Source organism: Maylandia zebra, linkage group LG12 (genome assembly GCF_041146795.1).
Source record: "Maylandia zebra isolate NMK-2024a linkage group LG12, Mzebra_GT3a, whole genome shotgun sequence".
NCBI lineage: Eukaryota > Metazoa > Chordata > Actinopteri > Cichliformes > Cichlidae > Maylandia > Maylandia zebra.
Window position 1 is genome coordinate 39,197,858 of NC_135178.1, and position 19,673 is coordinate 39,217,530.

General features: G+C 47.9%; 11 non-coding genes across 11 annotated transcripts; all 11 read left to right on the plus strand.

Annotated features, from left to right (window-relative positions):
• Window positions 1–10,003: 10,003 nt before the first annotated feature.
• On the plus strand, window positions 10,004–10,076 carry trnaa-ugc (transfer RNA alanine (anticodon UGC)). Its single transcript has one exon. It is a non-coding gene; the product is annotated as a tRNA-Ala (tRNA).
• A 1,290-nt stretch (window positions 10,077–11,366) lies between these two features.
• On the plus strand, window positions 11,367–11,439 carry trnaa-agc (transfer RNA alanine (anticodon AGC)). Its single transcript has one exon. It is a non-coding gene; the product is annotated as a tRNA-Ala (tRNA).
• Window positions 11,440–12,115: 676 nt separating this feature from the next.
• Window positions 12,116–12,188, plus strand: trnaa-ugc (transfer RNA alanine (anticodon UGC)). Its single transcript has one exon. It is a non-coding gene; the product is annotated as a tRNA-Ala (tRNA).
• Window positions 12,189–12,870: 682 nt separating this feature from the next.
• Window positions 12,871–12,952, plus strand: trnas-gcu (transfer RNA serine (anticodon GCU)). The gene has a single exon. It is a non-coding gene; the product is annotated as a tRNA-Ser (tRNA).
• A 526-nt stretch (window positions 12,953–13,478) lies between these two features.
• trnaa-agc (transfer RNA alanine (anticodon AGC)) lies at window positions 13,479–13,551 on the plus strand. The gene has a single exon. It is a non-coding gene; the product is annotated as a tRNA-Ala (tRNA).
• Window positions 13,552–14,987: 1,436 nt separating this feature from the next.
• Window positions 14,988–15,069, plus strand: trnas-gcu (transfer RNA serine (anticodon GCU)). The gene has a single exon. It is a non-coding gene; the product is annotated as a tRNA-Ser (tRNA).
• A 526-nt stretch (window positions 15,070–15,595) lies between these two features.
• Window positions 15,596–15,668, plus strand: trnaa-agc (transfer RNA alanine (anticodon AGC)). Its single transcript has one exon. It is a non-coding gene; the product is annotated as a tRNA-Ala (tRNA).
• A 676-nt stretch (window positions 15,669–16,344) lies between these two features.
• On the plus strand, window positions 16,345–16,417 carry trnaa-ugc (transfer RNA alanine (anticodon UGC)). Its single transcript has one exon. It is a non-coding gene; the product is annotated as a tRNA-Ala (tRNA).
• Window positions 16,418–17,099: 682 nt separating this feature from the next.
• On the plus strand, window positions 17,100–17,181 carry trnas-gcu (transfer RNA serine (anticodon GCU)). Its single transcript has one exon. It is a non-coding gene; the product is annotated as a tRNA-Ser (tRNA).
• Window positions 17,182–17,707: 526 nt separating this feature from the next.
• trnaa-agc (transfer RNA alanine (anticodon AGC)) lies at window positions 17,708–17,780 on the plus strand. Its single transcript has one exon. It is a non-coding gene; the product is annotated as a tRNA-Ala (tRNA).
• Window positions 17,781–19,216: 1,436 nt separating this feature from the next.
• On the plus strand, window positions 19,217–19,298 carry trnas-gcu (transfer RNA serine (anticodon GCU)). Its single transcript has one exon. It is a non-coding gene; the product is annotated as a tRNA-Ser (tRNA).
• The last annotated feature ends 375 nt before the right edge of the window (window positions 19,299–19,673 follow it).

Below are 19,673 nucleotides of genomic sequence, written 5' to 3' on the forward strand. Positions count from 1 at the left end.
TATGTGTGTGTGTGTCTGTATGTGTGTGTGTGTGTGTCTGTATGTGTGTGTGTGCGTGTGTGTCTGTATGTGCGTGTGTGTCTGTATGTGTGTGTGTGTGTGTCTGTATGTGTGTGTCTGTATGTGTGTGTGTCTGTATGTGTGTGTGTGTCTGTATGTGTGTGTGTGTCTGTATGTGTGTGTGTGTCTGTATGTGTGTGTGTGTGTGTCTGTATGTGTGTGTGTGCGTGTGTGTCTGTATGTGCGTGTGTGTCTGTATGTGTGTGTGTGCGTGTGTGTCTGTATGTGTGTGTGTGTGTGTCTGTATGTGTGTGTGTGTGTGTGTCTGTGTGTGTGGCAGACAGATATATCCCTTGAAGGAATGCTGTGTGTGCACAAGCAGAAAGTGATCTGCTTTTACAATGATGCCATGAACTTCACAACACATTTTGTGTGTGTGTGTGTAGATTGTATATCTGTTTCTGTGAGGCCTTGTTGTCTGGTCATCACCTTTTAAAGAGCCGTGTGTTCTCGCTGCAGTTTTGTCACACTGGTCGGCGTGTCTCGGTCACACGCCGTGACATTTGGCGGTGGGCGTGACCCACGGGGGTACAGCGTGTAGGCTTGCTGTAGTGAAGCTTTCAGCGCCTAATGCGTGCTGAATGTCTGGCTGATGCCGTCTTCACAGTGTGAAACAGCGCTGTGAGGTTTCATTTGGGTTCAGTGTAAGCCAATAGCTAACATCTGAGCAGGCCGTCGGTGGACCAGCCTTCTCCCTGTGGTCTGCAGCTATCCTCAGCTGGGCAAAGATCTGCAGGTGAGGAACAGGTGTGCCAGCACCAGCCCTGGGCAGCTACGCCCACTTCTGGGTGGAGGTGAGCACAGTTACCCACATTCATGCTCACTCATACTGACCGACCGTCCGTCCGACAGACGTTGCAGGGATATAGACATGCCGGCGTGTCACTGTCACGGACCCAGCTCTGGGGACTCGGGGTCCGTGAGAAGTGTGGACTATTATCGCTATTATTATTATTATTGGTATTATTTGGTGGGTGCTCTGTTCTGCTGTCTGGGGTTTTGTTCCATGTGTCTATGTATGTGTATGTGTGTGGGTGTGGGTGTGTGTGTGGTTGTGGCTGTGGCCAGGAGGCCGGGCTACAGCACCGTCAGGCCTGTGGATGATTGGCCACGCCCAAGGAGGATGCCACACACCTGCAGCGGATCAGCGTCAGCGGAGGGAGCTACTTAATGGTGTGGTGAAGCCTCCACCGGCGCGGGATCACTGCGTGAGACTCCACGTCAGTCTTCCAGTTTAGGGTTAGTCTTTGAGTGCATGCCTGTGTTGCACCCTCAGAGAGACATGACTCCACTCTCCTGTTTTTTGCAACTTTATTCTCCTCAGTTCAGGTTTGGAGTTTACAGGCAGCATAGCCTATCATCAGCAAAACATCGCTCTCTCACGTCTCAGACACTGTTTTTTCTTCTGCGCTTACTGATGACATCACACGTCTGAACTCTGACCTCCTGGAGCCAGTAAACTACAAAAGTTAACTAGAAATGTGTCCAAAAACAAAACACAATTAAATAAGAATAGTCTTTAAAGATTTTCCCAACGATTCAGAAAAATGTAAGTTTTATAACTACTTTTAGAGCGCAACACCCTCCCCCACAAAAGAAAAATGTTGCCACACATTTTCTTTCTAATCTTTGACATTTTACCAAAAATAGAACATTTAACCGAAGATGAGCGAGCAAACAAGTATTTCCACACATATTACACATTACTGGGTGAGAGGTTATACCATCTCTTAGTATCTCAGGACAAGTCTCTCATGGTCACGATACAAAACTAAATGTTCATAGTCCTTTTGTACTGAAGGGTGGGTTATCCCTCGAAGTATTGGTGGGCCTGCCGAATCTTCGCAGTGGGACAAGGAGAATACCATTTACACCCCAACATCATGTGATTACACACTTCAAAACCATGAGTTCATTAAACCTGTATTGTACCCACTACTGTCTTAACTCTTTGACGCTAGAATGATAAACCTTCCCTCTATTTATTATAGTAATAATGCTCAGAGTACCTGTTTCTCTTTTAACTGTGTGTCAATACCACATCAACATGAACTGCAACTGTAATGTTACGCTTAGATTAAACTCTCTTGTGAAGTTGACTCTGTGTTTTTCTGTTATATCTATTGATACTGTAAAGGATACATGAATGATGGTGGGACAGAGGAATGATGGATGGATGTTCACACTGACAGGGCACGTGCTCCATTGCTGGACGGTTGGCTAGCCTAGTTTTTCATATGTGTAGACACGCCGGGGCTGTCTCATTCTCTTTGGCTTGTGCCTCCATGTCTCAGCATCACTCTGCTCACTCTCGGGTCCAACAGCTGGAGCTTCAACCTCCTCCTCCAAACTACGTCTCTCCTCCACCTGTTCCTCTTCAGGATGCCCCTGTGCTCTGAAAGCAGGCTCAGACTTCTCTCCGAGTGCGTCACTCCGGGGGCAGAAATCCTCTGTTTCTGGGTTGACGGGTGGATCGGCATATCTGAGTGCTGTCCACATGTGACAGTCATCTTCACTAGAACTGCCTGTGTCTGTTTGGTCAGTATCGGGCTTGGTCTGATGATGTCTTCTTGCTGACTGTCTCTGTTTGTTTCCATGGCTTTTCTCTTTCAGGCTGCTTTCGCAAACCCCAGACTCGTCAACCAGGTAAGGACACGGCAACAGTAGGTTACGGTGTAACACTTGTCTTCTTCCTGTCCCCTGCAGTGGCTCAACCACATACACTGGACTATCAGGACCTTTCCTCTCGGTGATGACATGAATCATATCCTCCCAATAGCTGCGCAGTTTCCCAGGACCTCCTCTGGGTGTGAGATTTCTCACCAAGACATGGTCACCTGGCTGAAGCACAGAGCTCCATGCACGTCGATTGTAGTTTTTCTGTCCCCTTCTTGCAATCTTTCTCATGTTCTGCCTCGCAATTGCGTAGACCTCTTGCATAACTCCTCTCCATTTCTCTGCATAGCCAATGTGTGATTGACTCTTCTCTTCTTCTCTTTTTGGGACGAGCAGGTCGATAGGCAAGGTTGGTTCACGGCCAAAGAGAAGGAAGAATGGAGAAAATCCTGTTGCTTCGTGCACAGTCGAGTTGTAGGCATGAACTACTTTGTTCAAATGGTCTTTCCATCTTGACTTCTGAGATTCATCAAGTGTCCGGAGCATACCTAGGAGTGTCCTATTGAAGCGCTCTGCAGGATTGGCCTGTGGGTGATACGGGGAGGTACGAGAATGGCTGATACCGCAGTAGCCTTGAAGCTTGCGGAAAAGATTGTTCTCAAATTCTTTCCCCTGGTCACGGTGTATTTTGGATGGGAAACCGAAGCGCATGATAAAGTTATCAAAGAGCTTACTTCCCAGACTTGTCCTTTGTCGCTTATGCCTGGGCATATTTGGTGAAATGATCCACAACTACGAGTATGTATTCTTCACCTCCTGTGCACTTGTCCAAATGCAGATAGTCAATGGATATCATCTCAAACGGCGCAGAGGTTTCAATGCTCTGAATTGGTGTTCTGGTTATTCTGTTAGGCTTCTTCTTCTTTATACAGCGACACACCTGAGTGGCATAGTGCTCCATTTCCTGCCTCATTTTAGGCCAGAAGAAGCGCTCCCTGGTGAGAGCAACCATCCTGTCTGCTCCTAAATGTCCCATCTCCCCATGTAGATTTTTATAGACCATGGGCTTTAATGAGTCAGGAACAACTAACTGCATTCTCCTTGTGGTCTCACGCCTCAGAATGCCATCTCTATCAATCTGCAAATGAAGAAGAAGGTACCTAACTGCCTCACTCGCCGCCATCTTTTCTTTATGCTTCAGGTAGTGTGTTCTTTTCAGGGACAAAACTCGGTTTATGGCTATGTCTGCATCCTGGGCTTCTCTGATGTCGTCAACTGCAAATGGCTGAATTGGTTCTGAGATGGCACGGTGGTCAGCACTGTTGCCGCACAGCAAGAAGGTCCTGAGTTCAATTCCACCATCAGGCCGGGGTCTTTCTGCATTGAGTTTGCATGTTCTCCCCGTGTTTGTGTGGGTTCCCTCTGGGGACTCCGGCTTCCTCCCACTGTCCAAAGACATGCAGCTTGTGGGGATAGGTTAATTGGAAAAATCCAAATTGCCATTAGGTGAATGTGAGCGCGAATGGTTGTCTGTACCTGTGTGTTGGCCCTGTGACAGACTGGCGACCTGTCCAGGGTGTACCCCGCCTCTCGCCCTATGACAGATGGGATAGGCTCCAGTGCCCCCTGTGACCCTGAGAAGCGGATGGATGGTTCTGAGATGATGCATCCCTCTGGAAGCGCGTTGACATTACAGGTGACAGCTTTCCCAACACATTCAATGGCATCCTGCTGACATTCCTCTGTGCATTCCTGCATGATGGCTTTAATGGGCTTTCCTCTTCTTGATAAGTAATCTACATCTCGATTTGCTGCCCCTGGCCTGTACTTAAGAGTGAACCGATAATCTGCCAGCTCCGCCACCCAGCGGTGTCCAGCTGCATTAAGTTTCGCTGACTTCATGACGTATGTTATTGTCACTGTACACAGTAAAATGAGGTGCATGGGGGGTGCTATGGAGCCGCGGATCAAGATGGCAGCATAAAGTGGTTGCTCCGTGTAACCTGCATGAACAACCCAAAACTAGAAACTTAATTGCTATTGGAAAATGTCAAAAACGACTAATCTCAAGGACTGTGATATTTTCACCCAAAAACGCGGTTCCCAAAAACCAGTTAAAACCGATATTTTGGCAATGCCTGAAAACAGCGAGGGAGCTGCTAGCGCTAGTAGCATGGGTGACCTTAGCACGGTGTTAGCTGAACTTCGGTCATTGCGCTCCGAGTTTAGTGTATTCGGAACTAAACTGGACAGCATAGATAACCATATGGGCGAAATGACGAAGCCAGTTGCTGCTTTGGAGACAAACATGATGGAGGTAAAGCAAAATGTTGCTGCAAATGCTACACGACTGGCGGAAGCTGAAAATAGAATAATGTCGGCAGAGGAGCTCCTGGGAAAGAGCGTGGCCGATCTCAGCAGTGCCATGAAGCGGATATCCTACCTGGAGGCAAAAACCGACGACCTGGAGAACCGGGGCCGAAGGAAGAACCTGCGGCTATTTGGCCTCCGGGAGGGCGCCGAGGGTCAGCGGCCACTGCTGGAGTTTATAAGGGAGATGTTACCGTGCTGGCTTGAGACCGACAGATTGTTCGTTATTGAGAGGGCTCACCGCATCCTAGCACCTCCAAAGCCAAACCAACACAGAGCTGTCCTTATCCGATTCCTGAACTTCCAAGATCGGGAGTTTGTTTTCCGCTCCACAAAACACAGTAACATCGAGCACGACGGAAACAAACTCTTTTTTGCCCAAGATTTCTCAGCTGAGACCATCCGGCAGCGAACGGAGTTCAACGCGATCAGAAAAGTGTTTGCCGACGAAGGAGTGTTCCGCGGTTTTCAATATAATCCATGCAAGATGAGGATCCTCAACGATGGGAAGATACGCCTGTTTTCATCTCCAAAGGAGGCCAAGGATTTCCACCGTAGACACACTGGACAGGACTAACTGTAGCGGTGAGCGTTTCACTCCCTGAACTGCAGAATCAGCTGCTCATAACTAATAGACGAGCTGTAAAAATCTGTATTTTCACTCAGTTATAATATTTGGCTTTTTGCTACTCATTGACTTGCCATGTTATTGGACACAGGAAGTATTTTTTTTCTTTTTTAGAGCTTCTTCCATTACGTTTTAATAACGCCACTACAAACGTAATTTTTTGTTTGTTTGTTTTTCCTTTTTCTCTCTTTCCCCCTCTTGAACACAACAATGTTACCTACTTTGGTTTAACTTTTATCCTTTCAAGTGGGATTCTGTAAGTTACAAAAAGGACACTGCCATGGAATTATTCTAATTTAGTGGCTAGTCTGATATGTTAACACATATGGGTTTGTTATGTTTATGTTATGTTTGAATATGGTGTATGCATGGTTGACGGACACCACTGTTGCCTTAGTTGGGTTGGGTTCTTGTAGTTCAGCTATTCCCCTTTGTAGTGGAATAGCACAGCCCCTAGTTTACTACTCTGAGTAAGGGAAGGGGGGGGGGGGGACTTTAAGTGTTATGGGTCAATGCCAGGGTTTTTTTTCTCTATTTATTTCTCTATGGCTCAGCTTCGGCGCCTAATAAGCTCATCACTGGACCCACTTCAGTTTGCCTACCAGCCTGGCATTGGAGCGGATGATGCCGTCATTCACCTCCTACATCGTTCCCTCGCTCACCTGGAGACCGCTGGAAGCACTGTGAGAATCATGTTCTTTGATTTCTCCAGTGCCTTCAACACTATTCTTCCCTCGGTTCTAAAGGACAAGCTGGTGAACTCTGGAGTGGACCATCACCTCACTACCTGGATCCTGGACTACCTCACCGACCGACCACAGTATGTGAGGACTCAGGGCTGTGTGTCGGACAGGGTCGTCTGCAGTACGGGGGCCCCACAGGGAACGGTTCTGGCTCCGTTCCTCTTCACCATCTACACTGCAGACTTCTCCCACAATTCCACCCAGTGCTTCCTGCAGAAGTTCTCTGATGACTCTGCAATAGTCGGCCTCATCACTGATGGGGACGACAAGGAGTACAGAGGTCTGACCCAAGACTTTGTGGACTGGTGCCAGCTGAACTACCTCCAGATCAACGCCAGTAAAACCAAGGAACTGGTGGTAGACTTCCGCAGGCACAAGCATTCTCCACTGCAACCACTGAACATCCAAGGTATGGACATTGAGGCTGTGGACAGCTACAGGTACCTTGGTGTTCATCTGAACAATAGACTGGACTGGACTCATAACTCAGACGCCCTCTACAGGAAAGGGCAGAGCAGGCTGTACCTGCTGCGGAGACTCAGGTCGTTTGGAGTGGAGGGCCCACTCCTGAAGACCTTCTATGACTCTGTGGTGGCTTCTGCTATCTTTTATGGCGTGGTCTGCTGGGGCGGCAGCATCTCTGCTGGGGACAGGAAGAGACTGAACAGGGTGATCCGAAGGGCCAGCTCTGTTCTAGGATGCCCTCTGGACCCAGTGGAGGTGGTGAGTGACAGGAGAACGGCGGCTAAGCTGTCATCCCTGATGGACAACGTCTCCCACCCCATGCAGCAGACTGTGACAGCACTGAGCAGCTCCTTCAGTGGGAGACTGCGGCACCCACGGTGTGGGACGGAGAGATTTCGCAGGTCTTTCCTCCCCACTGCTGTCAGACTCCATAATAAAGACTTTAACTGATCAAGCACACACATCCATACATGTGCAATAATACTAAGTGCAATAATCTTTTCTGGCATCGTTGTATTTTTACTCAGTTGTATATAGTATTTGTATTTGTATTCTATTTTTATCTTATTGTATATTTATTTTATTTTATTCTACTGTATATAGTATTTTATTTTATTCTACTGTATATAGTATTTTATTTTATTCTATTCTGTACAGCTGTGTACTGTATTTATTCTTATTGTATTCTAATTTTTGCCTCATAACTTTTGCACTGTCCACTTCCTGCTGTGACAAAACAAATTTCCCACGTGTGGGACTAATAAAGGTTATCTTATCTTATCTTATCTTATTTTATTTTATTCAAAGTTTACTTGTCACTTTTGTTTACTTGACATCAGCATCACGTGTTGTTATCTTAATATTACAGAATGAAAACTCCAAGTATGGACCAACTAAACACCCGCAATATCTCTGACATAAAAGTCACTAGTTGGAATGTCCGGGGTCTCAGGAAACTGATCAAACTGAAACAGGTTATAAGCAGGATCAAGCAATTGAAATCAAAAATAGTTTTTCTTCAAGAAACACATCCGACAGACTGTGAACTAAAGTCTGTGAGGAACAGATGGCCTGGCCAGGTGATCCACGCATCATACAATAACTATGCGAGAGGTGTAATTATTTTGATTCATAGAAGCATACCATTCCAAATGACGAAAATAATAAAAGACCCTGCTGGTAGGTACGTACTCACTCAGGGTACCATCCTTTCTATTACTTTAAACTTGGTGAGTCTCAATGGCCCAAATGAAAATAAGCCCAAATTTATTGAAGATCTGTTTCTTACTTTATCTGCTTTGCAAGGACTGTATATAATTGGAGGAGACTTTAACTGTACTCTCAATCCGAGTATAGATCGCTCAACAGGTTCAGATACATATAAAGCACAAACTAGACAACTAATAAATCGATTTATATCAGATATCAACTTGGTAGAAGTATGGAGAGAACAAAATCCTGATAAATAGAATTCTCCTGTCATTCAAGTATACATAAATCCCGCTCACGTATAGATTACTTTCTTGTCTCAAGAGAACGTTTATCAAGGATCAAACAGTGTCAGCATAGTGATCAGTGATCATGCAGCTATCTCACTGAGTATCCATCTAGGAAAGTTTATCCATAAACCCCCTCGCTGGCGGCTTCAAACAAAATGGCTGCAGAATCCTGAATTTGTTAAATTTATAGAGGAGAAAACAGAAAATTACTTTGAGTTAAATACAGATCAAACTTGTGCCTTAGTGAGATGGGAAGGATTCAAAGCATATATTAGAGGTGAAATTCTTAGCTTTACGAGTACAAAGAATAAACAGCAAAGAAAGCGAATGGAAACCCTGGATAAACAGATTAAATCTTTGGAATTAGACTTAAACGTTAGTTACGACTCAACAAAACAAAGTGAGTTGCTACATCTGAGAACTGAATATAATAAATTATCATCTGATGCAGCAGCAAAAAGTCTAATGTGGCTGAAGCAATATTATTATGACCAAGGAGAGAAAGCAGGTAGACTTTTGGCATGGAGAATTAAAAAAATGCAGAGTGAAAGAGCAATTAATAGTATAAAGACCTCTTCAGGGAATATAACAGTAGATCCATTGGAAATTAATGACAGCTTTAGAGAATTTTATGATAAATTGTATAAATCAGAATGTGCTCAAACCTCAGAAGAACAGGACATATTCTTAGATCAACTTCAGTTTCAGACGCTAACAGAAAACACAGTGGATTGTCAGCGAGCCGCCTTAGTCTCTCAGCCACCTCCTGGATGCTTTGCAGATTTCAGGATTTGTGCCCCTTCCCTATTTTGATCATACAACAAGTATGGACAAAGTGTAGCCTGTAATAAGTAAGACATGTGGCACAGGGGAGTTAGCTCAAATGGTAGAGCGCTCGCTTAGCATGCGAGAGGTAGCGGGATCGACGCCCGCATTCTCCATTTGACACTTTGCTAGTCAGTGTCCCAATTGAATGCATGTGGCTTCCTTTGGCAAATCTTTATTTCACAGGTGTCGAACTCCAGGCCTCGAGGGCCGGTGTCCTGCAGGTTTCAGATGTATTCTTGATCCATCATAGGGGATTCAAATGGCTAAATTACCTCCTCAACATTTCTTGAAGTTCTCCAGAGGCCTGGTAATGAACTAATCATTTGATTCAGGTGTGTTGACCCAGGGTTATACCTAAAACCTGCAGGACACCGGCCCTCGAGGCCTGATGTTGTACACCCCAGGTTTATTTGCACTTCTCCGCTCACTACCTTTCAGGTACTACCATGTTAACGCTGGCTTCAAACCTCATCAATCTTTGACCATATGAAGTGATTGTCTCCCCTCTTACCCTCACAATACTGGCCGATGGCAGCAAAGAGTCCCCCGGCCCAGTCTGACATCTCTTTTCTCCAGAAGCAGCTGAAAGGGGCTTCCAGTGACACTCTCCTGGCGTACTGCGTAGGGCCCAGACTTGAATCGCTCGGAAATGTCTCGTGTGAGTTACGATTGCACCAAAGAGTCTTGTTGTAGTTGACAAGCCCAGAAAACATTGAAAGGGGGGTGTTGTGATTAGTTCCACCTGAGCTGAGGCTCCGTATGGCACGATGAAGCTGCAGCGCTCAAGCCTCAATGGGGAATTAGCTCAAATGGTAGAGCGCTCGCTTTGCATGTGAGAGGCAGCGGGATCGATACCCGCATTCTCCAGGACACTTTTGGACATCTGCGAGGAGACCCAAAGCCATGCGTGTAGCCAATCCATTGGGTGTGGGTGGAGAGCAAATTCAGGGGTGATTTGTCACACAAGGATAGCAGCAAGTGCGAAAGGCAAGCTTTAGAAGATGGTAGTGAGAGCTGCTCTGATGTGTGGCACAGATGGAGTCTGCAGAGTTGAAGATGATAAGCTTTTGCTTGGGAGTGTCCAGGATGGAACAGATGTGAAATGACCACGTGCGAGGGACAGCTGGGGTTGAGCCGTTTGCAGACGACGTTAGGCCAGCAAGGCTGAGGTGATTTGCACATGTGCAGAGGAGGGATATAAGATATACTGGGAAAAGGGTGTTAAATACGGAGCGGCTGGGCAGGAGAATAAGAGAAAGACCAAAGACAACGTTCATAGACGTAGCCAAGTAGGACATGCAGAGGGTTGGTGTGACAGAGGAGAATGCTAGGGGCAGGGTGAGATGGAGGCAGACGATCCACTCTGGCAACCCCCAAGAAGAACAGGCTCAAAGAAGAAGCCAGCATCACTCCAGGCTTCTACCAAAGTGTTACGCAGCCCCTCGTCGGGGATCTGGAGTCAATCTCCCTGCGTCCATACACCAGCGATCAGCTCACACATTATCCCTCGTCAATTCCCAATGCTACTGGCAAAGCGCGGTGTGCGGCAGATGAGGTGGCCGAGAGGTTAAGGCGATGGACTGCTAATCCATTGTGCTGTGCACGCGTGGGTTCGAATCCCATCCTCGTCGAGAGCTCTTTCTGCTTATGTTGATGCATCTTGTCAGTGTAAGATTGGCTGCCAAAGCAGGCATGATGCAATGCTCTTCTTTGGCTCAGTATTCACTTTAGTTCACCATGTGGTCTTGTTGCACAGGTCATGTTAAAGACAATGGTCTGCTAATACAGTAGCAGAAAGACGTTCTGCTTCCAGAATAGCAACATTCCTAATGGCCAACTTGCCCTACACTGAAAACCAAGGGGAGGAGGTCGGTAAGCATATTGATTAGAACCACCTCCCTCAGTTGGCTTCATTCAATGTGAATTAGCAGTGGCTCTAGTCCACAGTCCCTTGGATGTCCAGTCTCCTCAGTCTGTCTCTAAGGCTGATGGCATTCAGTCACGTTAGCATGACAGTGGATTGTCAGCGAGCCGCCTTAGTCTCTCAGCCACCTCCTGGGCGCTTTGCAGATTTCAGGATTTGTGCCCCTTCCCTATTTTGATCATACAACAAGTATGGACAAAGTGTAGCCTGTAATAAGTAAGACATGTGGCACAGGGGAGTTAGCTCAAATGGTAGAGCGCTCGCTTAGCATGCGAGAGGTAGCGGGATCGACGCCCGCATTCTCCATTTGACACTTTGCTAGTCAGTGTCCCAATTGAATGCATGTGGCTTCCTTTGGCAAATCTTTATTTCACAGGTGTCGAACTCCAGGCCTCGAGGGCCGGTGTCCTGCAGGTTTCAGATGTATTCTTGATCCATCATAGGGGATTCAAATGGCTAAATTACCTCCTCAACATTTCTTGAAGTTCTCCAGAGGCCTGGTAATGAACTAATCATTTGATTCAGGTGTGTTGACCCAGGGTTATACCTAAAACCTGCAGGACACCGGCCCTCGAGGCCTGATGTTGTAGAGGTTTATTTGCACTTCTCCGCTCACTACCTTTCAGGTACTACCATGTTAACGCTGGCTTCAAACCTCATCAATCTTTGACCATATGAAGTGATTGTCTCCCCTCTTACCCTCACAATACTGGCCGATGGCAGCAAAGAGTCCCCCGGCCCAGTCTGACATCTCTTTTCTCCAGAAGCAGCTGAAAGGGGCTTCCAGTGACACTCTCCTGGCGTACTGCGTAGGGCCCAGACTTGAATCGCTCGGAAATGTCTCGTGTGAGTTACGATTGCACCAAAGAGTCTTGTTGTAGTTGACAAGCCCAGAAAACATTGAAAGGGGGGTGTTGTGATTAGTTCCACCTGAGCTGAGGCTCCGTATGGCACGATGAAGCTGCAGCGCTCAACCCTCAATGGGGAATTAGCTCAAATGGTAGAGCGCTCGCTTTGCATGTGAGAGGCAGCGGGATCGATACCCGCATTCTCCAGGACACTTTTGGACATCTGCGAGGAGACCCAAAGCCATGCGTGTAGCCAATCCATTGGGTGTGGGTGGAGAGCAAATTCAGGGGTGATTTGTCACACAAGGATAGCAGCAAGTGCGAAAGGCAAGCTTTAGAAGATGGTAGTGAGAGCTGCTCTGATGTGTGGCACAGATGGAGTCTGCAGAGTTGAAGATGATAAGCTTTTGCTTGGGAGTGTCCAGGATGGAACAGATGTGAAATGACCACGTGCGAGGGACAGCTGGGGTTGAGCCGTTTGCAGACGACATTAGGCCAGCAAGGCTGAGGTGATTTGCACATGTGCAGAGGAGGGATATAAGATATACTGGGAAAAGGGTGTTAAATACGGAGCGGCTGGGCAGGAGAATAAGAGAAAGACCAAAGACAACGTTCATAGACGTAGCCAAGTAGGACATGCAGAGGGTTGGTGTGACAGAGGAGAATGCTAGGGGCAGGGTGAGATGGAGGCAGACGATCCACTCTGGCAACCCCCAAGAAGAACAGGCTCAAAGAAGAAGCCAGCATCACTCCAGGCTTCTACCAAAGTGTTACGCAGCCCCTCGTCGGGGATCTGGAGTCAATCTCCCTGCGTCCATACACCAGCGATCAGCTCACACATTATCCCTCGTCAATTCCCAATGCTACTGGCAAAGAGCAGTGTGCGGCAGATGAGGTGGCCGAGAGGTTAAGGCGATGGACTGCTAATCCATTGTGCTGTGCACGCGTGGGTTCGAATCCCATCCTCGTCGAGAGCTCTTTCTGCTTATGTTGATGCATCTTGTCAGTGTAAGATTGGCTGCCAAAGCAGGCATGATGCAATGCTCTTCTTTGGCTCAGTATTCACTTTAGTTCACCATGTGGTCTTGTTGCACAGGTCATGTTAAAGACAATGGTCTGCTAATACAGTAGCAGAAAGACGTTCTGCTTCCAGAATAGCAACATTCCTAATGGCCAACTTGCCCTACACTGAAAACCAAGGGGAGGAGGTCGGTAAGCATATTGATTAGAACCACCTCCCTCAGTTGGCTTCATTCAATGTGAATTAGCAGTGGCTCTAGTCCACAGTCCCTTGGATGTCCAGTCTCCTCAGTCTGTCTCTAAGGCTGATGGCATTCAGTCACGTTAGCATGACAGTGGATTGTCAGCGAGCCGCCTTAGTCTCTCAGCCACCTCCTGGATGCTTTGCAGATTTCAGGATTTGTGCCCCTTCCCTATTTTGATCATACAACAAGTATGGACAAAGTGTAGCCTGTAATAAGTAAGACATGTGGCACAGGGGAGTTAGCTCAAATGGTAGAGCGCTCGCTTAGCATGCGAGAGGTAGCGGGATCGACGCCCGCATTCTCCATTTGACACTTTGCTAGTCAGTGTCCCAATTGAATGCATGTGGCTTCCTTTGGCAAATCTTTATTTCACAGGTGTCGAACTCCAGGCCTCGAGGGCCGGTGTCCTGCAGGTTTCAGATGTATTCTTGATCCATCATAGGGGATTCAAATGGCTAAATTACCTCCTCAACATTTCTTGAAGTTCTCCAGAGGCCTGGTAATGAACTAATCATTTGATTCAGGTGTGTTGACCCAGGGTTATACCTAAAACCTGCAGGACACCGGCCCTCGAGGCCTGATGTTGTACACCCCAGGTTTATTTGCACTTCTCCGCTCACTACCTTTCAGGTACTACCATGTTAACGCTGGCTTCAAACCTCATCAATCTTTGACCATATGAAGTGATTGTCTCCCCTCTTACCCTCACAATACTGGCCGATGGCAGCAAAGAGTCCCCCGGCCCAGTCTGACATCTCTTTTCTCCAGAAGCAGCTGAAAGGGGCTTCCAGTGACACTCTCCTGGCGTACTGCGTAGGGCCCAGACTTGAATCGCTCGGAAATGTCTCGTGTGAGTTACGATTGCACCAAAGAGTCTTGTTGTAGTTGACAAGCCCAGAAAACATTGAAAGGGGGGTGTTGTGATTAGTTCCACCTGAGCTGAGGCTCCGTATGGCACGATGAAGCTGCAGCGCTCAACCCTCAATGGGGAATTAGCTCAAATGGTAGAGCGCTCGCTTTGCATGTGAGAGGCAGTGGGATCGATACCCGCATTCTCCAGGACACTTTTGGACATCTGCGAGGAGACCCAAAGCCATGCGTGTAGCCAATCCATTGGGTGTGGGTGGAGAGCAAATTCAGGGGTGATTTGTCACACAAGGATAGCAGCAAGTGCGAAAGGCAAGCTTTAGAAGATGGTAGTGAGAGCTGCTCTGATGTGTGGCACAGATGGAGTCTGCAGAGTTGAAGATGATAAGCTTTTGCTTGGGAGTGTCCAGGATGGAACAGATGTGAAATGACCACGTGCGAGGGACAGCTGGGGTTGAGCCGTTTGCAGACGACGTTAGGCCAGCAAGGCTGAGGTGATTTGCACATGTGCAGAGGAGGGATATAAGATATACTGGGAAAAGGGTGTTAAATACGGAGCGGCTGGGCAGGAGAATAAGAGAAAGACCAAAGACAACGTTCATAGACGTAGCCAAGTAGGACATGCAGAGGGTTGGTGTGACAGAGGAGAATGCTAGGGGCAGGGTGAGATGGAGGCAGACGATCCACTCTGGCAACCCCCAAGAAGAACAGGCTCAAAGAAGAAGCCAGCATCACTCCAGGCTTCTACCAAAGTGTTACGCAGCCCCTCGTCGGGGATCTGGAGTCAATCTCCCTGCGTCCATACACCAGCAATCAGCTCACACATTATCCCTCGTCAATTCCCAATGCTACTGGCAAAGAGCGGTGTGCGGCAGATGAGGTGGCCGAGAGGTTAAGGCGATGGACTGCTAATCCATTGTGCTGTGCACGCGTGGGTTCGAATCCCATCCTCGTCGAGAGCTCTTTCTGCTTATGTTGATGCATCTTGTCAGTGTAAGATTGGCTGCCAAAGCAGGCATGATGCAATGCTCTTCTTTGGCTCAGTATTCACTTTAGTTCACCATGTGGTCTTGTTGCACAGGTCATGTTAAAGACAATGGTCTGCTAATACAGTAGCAGAAAGACGTTCTGCTTCCAGAATAGCAACATTCCTAATGGCCAACTTGCCCTACACTGAAAACCAAGGGGAGGAGGTCGGTAAGCATATTGATTAGAACCACCTCCCTCAGTTGGCTTCATTCAATGTGAATTAGCAGTGGCTCTAGTCCACAGTCCCTTGGATGTCCAGTCTCCTCAGTCTGTCTCTAAGGCTGATGGCATTCAGTCACGTTAGCATGACAGTGGATTGTCAGCGAGCCGCCTTAGTCTCTCAGCCACCTCCTGGGCGCTTTGCAGATTTCAGGATTTGTGCCCCTTCCCTATTTTGATCATACAACAAGTATGGACAAAGTGTAGCCTGTAATAAGTAAGACATGTGGCACAGGGGAGTTAGCTCAAATGGTAGAGCGCTCGCTTAGCATGCGAGAGGTAGCGGGATCGACGCCCGCATTCTCCATTTGACACTTTGCTAGTCAGTGTCCCAATTGAATGCATGTGGCTTCCTTTGGCAAATCTTTATTTCACAGGTGTCGAACTCCAGGCCTCGAGGGCCGGTGTCCTGCAGGTTTCAGATGTATTCTTGATCCATCATAGGGGATTCAAATGGCTAAATTACCTCCTCAACATTTCTTGAAGTTCTCCAGAGGCCTGGTAATGAACTAATCATTTGATTCAGGTGTGTTGACCCAGGGTTATACCTAAAACCTGCAGGACACCGGCCCTCGAGGCCTGATGTTGTAGAGGTTTATTTGCACTTCTCCGCTCACTACCTTTCAGGTACTACCATGTTAACGCTGGCTTCAAACCTCATCAATCTTTGACCATATGAAGTGATTGTCTCCCCTCTTACCCTCACAATACTGGCCGATGGCAGCAAAGAGTCCCCCGGCCCAGTCTGACATCTCTTTTCTCCAGAAGCAGCTGAAAGGGGCTTCCAGTGACACTCTCCTGGCGTACTGCGTAGGGCCCAGACTTGAATCGCTCGGAAATGTCTCGTGTGAGTTACGATTGCACCAAAGAGTCTTGTTGTAGTTGACAAGCCCAGAAAACATTGAAAGGGGGGTGTTGTGATTAGTTCCACCTGAGCTGAGGCTCCGTATGGCACGATGAAGCTGCAGCGCTCAACCCTCAATGGGGAATTAGCTCAAATGGTAGAGCGCTCGCTTTGCATGTGAGAGGCAGCGGGATCGATACCCGCATTCTCCAGGACACTTTTGGACATCTGCGAGGAGACCCAAAGCCATGCGTGTAGCCAATCCATTGGGTGTGGGTGGAGAGCAAATTCAGGGGTGATTTGTCACACAAGGATAGCAGCAAGTGCGAAAGGCAAGCTTTAGAAGATGGTAGTGAGAGCTGCTCTGATGTGTGGCACAGATGGAGTCTGCAGAGTTGAAGATGATAAGCTTTTGCTTGGGAGTGTCCAGGATGGAACAGATGTGAAATGACCACGTGCGAGGGACAGCTGGGGTTGAGCCGTTTGCAGACGACGTTAGGCCAGCAAGGCTGAGGTGATTTGCACATGTGCAGAGGAGGGATATAAGATATACTGGGAAAAGGGTGTTAAATACGGAGCGGCTGGGCAGGAGAATAAGAGAAAGACCAAAGACAACGTTCATAGACGTAGCCAAGTAGGACATGCAGAGGGTTGGTGTGACAGAGGAGAATGCTAGGGGCAGGGTGAGATGGAGGCAGACGATCCACTCTGGCAACCCCCAAGAAGAACAGGCTCAAAGAAGAAGCCAGCATCACTCCAGGCTTCTACCAAAGTGTTACGCAGCCCCTCGTCGGGGATCTGGAGTCAATCTCCCTGCGTCCATACACCAGCGATCAGCTCACACATTATCCCTCGTCAATTCCCAATGCTACTGGCAAAGAGCAGTGTGCGGCAGATGAGGTGGCCGAGAGGTTAAGGCGATGGACTGCTAATCCATTGTGCTGTGCACGCGTGGGTTCGAATCCCATCCTCGTCGAGAGCTCTTTCTGCTTATGTTGATGCATCTTGTCAGTGTAAGATTGGCTGCCAAAGCAGGCATGATGCAATGCTCTTCTTTGGCTCAGTATTCACTTTAGTTCACCATGTGGTCTTGTTGCACAGGTCATGTTAAAGACAATGGTCTGCTAATACAGTAGCAGAAAGACGTTCTGCTTCCAGAATAGCAACATTCCTAATGGCCAACTTGCCCTACACTGAAAACCAAGGGGAGGAGGTCGGTAAGCATATTGATTAGAACCACCTCCCTCAGTTGGCTTCATTCAATGTGAATTAGCAGTGGCTCTAGTCCACAGTCCCTTGGATGTCCAGTCTCCTCAGTCTGTCTCTAAGGCTGATGGCATTCAGTCACGTTAGCATGACAGTGGATTGTCAGCGAGCCGCCTTAGTCTCTCAGCCACCTCCTGGATGCTTTGCAGATTTCAGGATTTGTGCCCCTTCCCTATTTTGATCATACAACAAGTATGGACAAAGTGTAGCCTGTAATAAGTAAGACATGTGGCACAGGGGAGTTAGCTCAAATGGTAGAGCGCTCGCTTAGCATGCGAGAGGTAGCGGGATCGACGCCCGCATTCTCCATTTGACACTTTGCTAGTCAGTGTCCCAATTGAATGCATGTGGCTTCCTTTGGCAAATCTTTATTTCACAGGTGTCGAACTCCAGGCCTCGAGGGCCGGTGTCCTGCAGGTTTCAGATGTATTCTTGATCCATCATAGGGGATTCAAATGGCTAAATTACCTCCTCAACATTTCTTGAAGTTCTCCAGAGGCCTGGTAATGAACTAATCATTTGATTCAGGTGTGTTGACCCAGGGTTATACCTAAAACCTGCAGGACACCGGCCCTCGAGGCCTGATGTTGTACACCCCAGGTTTATTTGCACTTCTCCGCTCACTACCTTTCAGGTACTACCATGTTAACGCTGGCTTCAAACCTCATCAATCTTTGACCATATGAAGTGATTGTCTCCCCTCTTACCCTCACAATACTGGCCGATGGCAGCAAAGAGTCCCCCGGCCCAGTCTGACATCTCTTTTCTCCAGAAGCAGCTGAAAGGGGCTTCCAGTGACACTCTCCTGGCGTACTGCGTAGGGCCCAGACTTGAATCGCTCGGAAATGTCTCGTGTGAGTTACGATTGCACCAAAGAGTCTTGTTGTAGTTGACAAGCCCAGAAAACATTGAAAGGGGGGTGTTGTGATTAGTTCCACCTGAGCTGAGGCTCCGTATGGCACGATGAAGCTGCAGCGCTCAACCCTCAATGGGGAATTAGCTCAAATGGTAGAGCGCTCGCTTTGCATGTGAGAGGCAGTGGGATCGATACCCGCATTCTCCAGGACACTTTTGGACATCTGCGAGGAGACCCAAAGCCATGCGTGTAGCCAATCCATTGGGTGTGGGTGGAGAGCAAATTCAGGGGTGATTTGTCACACAAGGATAGCAGCAAGTGCGAAAGGCAAGCTTTAGAAGATGGTAGTGAGAGCTGCTCTGATGTGTGGCACAGATGGAGTCTGCAGAGTTGAAGATGATAAGCTTTTGCTTGGGAGTGTCCAGGATGGAACAGATGTGAAATGACCACGTGCGAGGGACAGCTGGGGTTGAGCCGTTTGCAGACGACGTTAGGCCAGCAAGGCTGAGGTGATTTGCACATGTGCAGAGGAGGGATATAAGATATACTGGGAAAAGGGTGTTAAATACGGAGCGGCTGGGCAGGAGAATAAGAGAAAGACCAAAGACAACGTTCATAGACGTAGCCAAGTAGGACATGCAGAGGGTTGGTGTGACAGAGGAGAATGCTAGGGGCAGGGTGAGATGGAGGCAGACGATCCACTCTGGCAACCCCCAAGAAGAACAGGCTCAAAGAAGAAGCCAGCATCACTCCAGGCTTCTACCAAAGTGTTACGCAGCCCCTCGTCGGGGATCTGGAGTCAATCTCCCTGCGTCCATACACCAGCGATCAGCTCACACATTATCCCTCGTCAATTCCCAATGCTACTGGCAAAGCGCAGTGTGCGGCAGATGAGGTGGCCGAGAGGTTAAGGCGATGGACTGCTAATCCATTGTGCTGTGCACGCGTGGGTTCGAATCCCATCCTCGTCGAGAGCTCTTTCTGCTTATGTTGATGCATCTTGTCAGTGTAAGATTGGCTGCCAAAGCAGGCATGATGCAATGCTCTTCTTTGGCTCAGTATTCACTTTAGTTCACCATGTGGTCTTGTTGCACAGGTCATGTTAAAGACAATGGTCTGCTAATACAGTAGCAGAAAGACGTTCTGCTTCCAGAATAGCAACATTCCTAATGGCCAACTTGCCCTACACTGAAAACCAAGGGGAGGAGGTCGGTAAGCATATTGATTAGAACCACCTCCCTCAGTTGGCTTCATTCAATGTGAATTAGCAGTGGCTCTAGTCCACAGTCCCTTGGATGTCCAGTCTCCTCAGTCTGTCTCTAAGGCTGATGGCATTCAGTCACGTT